We start from the raw sequence: 6,000 nt of genomic DNA on the forward strand, positions 1-6,000 counted from the left end.
CCTAGGGTGTCCCTATGTACTTTTCTAGGTTTGTCTGTTTTCAGATGTTTAAAGGGAGGGATCTGTTCATGATGGACACAACCCTAACATGATAGAAATTCCTCAGCTCATTCACATTATCAATGGACTCCTGTTCCTCCTCAGACAAACTGTAGGGGGCGCTGACCTCCCTTCTTTTCCCTTCCTCCCCTTCTGCTGGGGCTCACAGAGAGCTCACCATACTTGATTCAAAGCTAGCTGTTAAAACTGGAAGTGGCGCTGTGGCTCAAGTGGTAGAAGTGGAGTTGAAGAGCTCAGGGACAGCGCCCAGGCCCAGAGTTCAAGCCCCACAACTGACAAAAAAAAAAAAAAAAAGGCTAGCTGTTGACCACTTATAGACGATGATCACCAGGGTAGACCACAGAACAACACCCCAACCTACCTGAAAGGGTGCTCCTCCCTCAGACATGGGGAAGCCCTAGGTTCTGCTGGAACTCCCTGGGTTGCATTTAAGGTGCTCTTGTGGTGTTTATCTTCAAGGCTGCTTTGTAACCAGCCCATTCAACAAGTAGGGCTTAATTTCGTTCACTTCAACAACCAAGTGTCAGGTAGTTGAGTCAGGGAAAGGACAGGACTTGTCACTTTTTTCTTTTCTTTTTTTTTTTTTAGGACTTTTTGGAAGGTATTGGGGATTGAACTCAGGGCCTCAGGCTTACTAGCCAGCCACTCTATCAGCCTGATTCAGAACTTTTTATGCTCTTTACCCGTGATTAGAAAGCCCAGGTGCTAATAGCTCACACCTGCAATCCTAGCTACCTAGGGAGCTGAAATCTGAAGGATCAGGGTTCAAAGTCAGCCTAGGCAGGAAAGTCTATGAGGCTCCTATCTCTCATTAAGCACCCAGAAAAGCCAGATGCGGTGATATGGCTCAAGTGGTAGAGTGCTAGCCTTGAAAAAAAAGAAGCTCAAAGGCCCGAGTTCAAGCCCCAGGCCCAGCACCAAAAGAACAAAACAAATTTAAAAAAAATCAGAAACCCTAAAGAGCTTTTAGTATATCTACCAAAACACAAAAACAACAACAAATCAAAAGAACTCCGTTGACTTATTTGTGAATGACCAGTTCCACAGCGCCTCATTCTATCCAATATAAACAGGGTTCCAATGAGCTGAGCAAAGGAAGTTGGCTTCACAGACAGGAAAGGCTGAAGAAAGCAGAAAAGAAGAAGCGAAAGTACATTGGTTCCTCCAAAGTTTGATTCCTGTGAGGTTTAAGCAGAGAAGATGTCTTAACATGTTGGCTAAATGTTGGCTAAAACTATCCTGTTGGGAACTTGTTTTTTTTTCTCTTTCTTCCGATTTCTTGGGAGGTCAGACGAACAGGTTAGTTTTGGCTTAGTAGTATAAAACTTCAGCATGAATGACTCCATTTTGGTCTTTGAAGCCTTGTGCAGTTGCTTCCAGACATTTCTTTTGGCATATCTCAATGTTTAATATATTAGACATGTAAACTAAAAAATCGGTTTTGTTTAATTTTTTTTGTGCTGGTCTTGGGGCTTGAACTCAGATTCTGGATGTTGTCCCTGAGCTTTTTTGCTCAAGGTTAGCACTCTGCCACTTGAGCCACAGCTCCACTTGTGGACTTTTTAGTGCTTAATTGGAGATAAGTGTCTCATGGACTTTCCTGCAAAGGCTGGTTTTGAACCACGATCCTCAGATCTTAGCCTCCAAAGTAGCTAGGATTACAGGTGTGAGCCACCTTTAGCTGGCTTTTTTTTTTTTTTTTTCTGGTCCTAGGGCTTGAACACTGGGCCTGGGCTTTGTCCCTGAGCTCCTTTTGCTCAAGGCTAATGCTCTATCACTTGAGCCATAGCACTGTTCTGGCTTTTTTCTGGTGGTTAATTAGAGAAAAGTCTCACAGACTTTTCTGTCCAGGCAGGCTTCAAACTGTGATCCTCATATCTGAGCCTCCTCAGTAGCTAGAATTCTGGCCACCAGTGCCTGGCTTTATCTGGCTTTTTAAAAGACTACTGAAATCCAGATTTGTGTTCAAACATTATAATGTGTTGTTTTGGTTGACATACATAAGGAAAACCCAGCCTCACACAGATAGATAATTGGAAGAAGGAAGAATATTTTAACAGCTTTTTTAGATAACTGTGGACGTGCCAGGCAGCCGCTGGAAAACTCAACAGTATATGCCGTAGGATGAGAATGGAAATTATGATGAAAATAGCTTTAGAAGTGGCGCTGTAGCTCAAGCGGTAGAGCGCTCACCTTGAGCTGAAGAGCGCAGGGTAGCGCCCAAGCCCAGAGTTCAAGCCCCACGACCGACAAAAAGAAAAAGAAAAAAAAGAAAGAAAATAGCTTTAAACACGAGGGCTTTATTCTGCAGAAAGAGGGAGGAATTCCCTTAGGAGCTTTGGATCGCATGTTCCAAAACTGCTGTCTTAGAGAAACTCTGCCCATATACAAGATAGCATTCACCACTGAATTATGGGTCGTGGCAAAAAGTGGAGACAACTCAAATATTGGTTAGCATCAACAGAATAAACAAATGAGTCATGGCTCGCCCTGATTACATGGCAGAGCACTCAATGTTCTGCTCTTGACTAAGTCACTTGCTTGACAGAATGGACACAGTGTGTCAAATGAAGTTCTATTGATCACTATTGTGTTAACTACTCCAAGTTGGTACTTAGGAGGGAAACTAATGAATGAAATGAATGGATCTGCCTAAAAGCTGTGAATGGAGACGCCAAGGCAGAATGATCTGGCTTCCTATTCTTTTTCCGTGTGTGCACGTGCTGGTACTGGGGCTCGAATTCCAGGCCTTGTGTTCTCTTCTTTTAGCTTTTTCACTCCAGGTTGGTGCTATCACTTGAGCCACATCTCTACCTCCAGCTTTTTGGGGGTGATTAATTAGAGATAAGAGCCTCTCAGATTTGTTTGCCCAGGCTGGCTTTAAACTGAGATCCTCAGCTCTCAGCCTCCTGAGGAGCAGGGATTATAGGTGTGAGCCACAGGTGCCCAGCTAGCTTCCTGTTTTGATTTGCATCAACATCAAACTTTGCTCTAATAGTGGGAGCCTTTTCATTTTTCTGAAACATTTGCCTTCAGACCAAAGATGAAAAGCCGACTTCCTGTTTTAAAGTGATGTTTATGCTATTGCAAACAGTAGGACTCAGTAAACACAGGGCCAGGGAGAATTCAGCAAACTTATAAAAGATCTTTAAGAGATTTGGCAGCCAAGATCTAAAACAAGTACATGCTGTGTTTAAAATGGAGTCTTCTAACTGAAATAAAAATATTTCAAGGCTAAATACTCCTATACTTGTGATCTCTTGGTTAGACAGGAAGACAGGAACAATGAAGACCTTTCTAGAAGGTAAACAGGCCACTGATACTGCCTTCCTGTGCACACAACCCTGTAGGTTGTAAGGAAATTCATCAGGATTCCCATAAATTGAATTGTTTCAAGCTAACTCCTCAGTCAGCAAATAAAGCCTAAGTCTGACAGATCAAGGCAAGGAAATAAAATATGCTTTATGAGTTGGGTGGCAGTGGCTCACGCCTGTAATCCTAGCTACTCAGGAGGCTGAAATCTGAGGATGGAGGTTCGAAGCCAGCTCAGGCAGGAAAACCCCTGAGGCTCTTATCTCCAATTAACCACCAGAAAACCGGAAGTGGCGCTGTGGCTCAAGTGGTAAAGCGCTTGCCTTGAGCTGGAGAGCTGAGGGACAGCGCCCAGGCCCAGAGTTCAAGCCCCACAACCGACCAAAAAGAAAAGGAAAAGCCGAGAACCTTTGAGATAGCGAGTTGGGGCTTAGGGGAGAGTGCTTTGGCTTTCCTCTCTTGTCAGGGAACCCATGAGGGGCCCTCCAAGGATACCCTTCATGGAAATGAGGGGGGGGAGTCCTGCCAGAAGGGAGGCTAGCTGATGGAGGCCGGCTGCTCTGCAGAGAGCCATGAATGAAGCAGGGTGCCAAGGGAGACTTTAGCTGAGCTTCCCACACAACCTTGGTCTTGGCAGGCCCGTGTGAACCTGCCAACTAGGCAACTGGGGCCTGGAGAAATGGGGAGAGAAGCCCATGGGAACTACAGCAGACTGGGAGTTCCTTTTCCAGAGAACTCACATTGGCCCGGCTGCAGATAAGCCATGCATCCACTGGCAAAGTCTGGACGCACCTCTTCCCACTACCCAAGTCTGCGGCAGCCAGCAACTGTGCAGAGAATAGGAGAGAAAGAACAGATCAGACTTTCTGATGACTTCCTCTTCCTCCTTCTCTTCCTCCTTCTTCCTGCCCTCCCTCTCCCCATCTTTTCCCAAATCTTTTTTTCCAAACCAGTGGCCATCACTGAGGTTAAAAGATGTGAGGAGGGCTGGGAATGTGACTTTAATGGTAGAGCGCTTGCTTAGCAAGAGAGATAGAGAAAGATAAGGGGCAGGGAGGAGAGAGTACAAGCAAACAGAACCAAGGAGTAGAGAGGTTGCCTACCATGGAAAAGGCCCTGGGTTCAATCCCTAGCCATACATACACAGGGAGCATACAGTGTACTTACACCATATATGAAAAGCAAACACATGTAAGGTATAAATATAAAATAATATACACACTGTAATCTCTATGTGCAAGTTTTTATTTGAACACCTGTTTCCAATTATTTGAGGTGTCTATCCAGGAAAGATTGATAATTACTGAAAACACTTTAGTGACTTTTTGTTGTTGTTGCCAGTTCCTAGGACTTGAACTCAGGGCCTGGGAACTGTCCCTGAGCTCTTTTGTTCAAGGCTAGTACTCTACAACTTTGAGCCACAGCATCACTTCTGGTTTTCTGGTGGTTAATTGGAGATAAGAGTCTCACAGATTTTCCTGCCCAGGCTGGCTTTGAATTGTGGCCCTCAGATCTCAGCCTCCTGAGTAGCTAGAATGAGGGTGCAAGCCACCGGTATCCAGTTCTCTAGTGGCTTTTGAATGCTGTATCACATATGTATATTACCTAAGTCCTTCTCCAAATGATTATTTTAATAAATTATTTTAATTTTTATAAAATAAAATTATGAGTATTTTAATTTAAAAAATCTAAGGAGAGGCAAACACATTGTTTTCTAATTATCATTGGGCTGCCCTGAAAAATTGGATTGATAAATGGTCTCAGGATCTAAAAGAAATGGGTTTTAAGAAGTGAATAATAGGGGCTGGGAAGGTGGCTCAGTGGTAGAGCGCTTGCCTTGCATGCCTGAGGCCCTGCGTTTGATTCCTCAGCACCACATAAGCAAAAAGAAAAAAAGCCGGAAGTGGCGCTGTGGCTCAAGTGGTAGAGCGCTAGCCTTGAGCCGAAGAGCTGAGGGACAGCGCCCAGGCCCAGAGCTCAGGCCCCACGACTGGACACCCCCCCCCCCCCAAAAAAAAGAAGTGAATAATAAGCTGGGTGCTGGTGGGTCATGCTGTAATCCTACCTACCCAGGAGGCTGAGATTGGAGAATGGAGGTTTTAGGCCAGTCTAGCCAGGAAAGTCTAAAAGATTCTTATCTCCAATAAACTTTTTTTTTAAGTGCCAGGCTGGTGGCTCACATCTGTAATCCTAGGTACTCAGGAGGCTGAGATCTGAGGATTGAGGTTCGAAACCAGCCCGGGCAGGAAAGTCCATGAGACTCTTATCTCCAATAAACTACCAGAAAACCAGAAGTGGCACTGTGGCTCAAGTGATAGAGCACTAGCCTTGATATGAAGAGCCGAGGGACAGTGCCCAAGCCCAGAGTTCAAGGCCCATGACCAACAACAATAAAAAAAAAAAAAAAAAAGTTGAAAATGGTGCTGTGGCTCAAGTAGTAGAGCACTAGCCTTGAGCCAAAAAGCTCAGGGACAGCGCCCAGGTCCTGAGTTCAAGCTCTAGGACTGGCACACACAGAGACACACAGAAAAAGACACCCCCACACCCACACCCATACCCACACATGAACAGAGGCCAGTTTTATTTTATTTATTTATTTTGGTCCGGTCATGGGGCCTGAACTCTGGG

This window comes from Dipodomys spectabilis, unplaced genomic scaffold (assembly GCF_019054845.1).
Source record: "Dipodomys spectabilis isolate Male_0828 unplaced genomic scaffold, ASM1905484v1 ptg000108l, whole genome shotgun sequence".
In the NCBI taxonomy this organism is placed as follows: Eukaryota; Metazoa; Chordata; class Mammalia; order Rodentia; family Heteromyidae; genus Dipodomys; species Dipodomys spectabilis.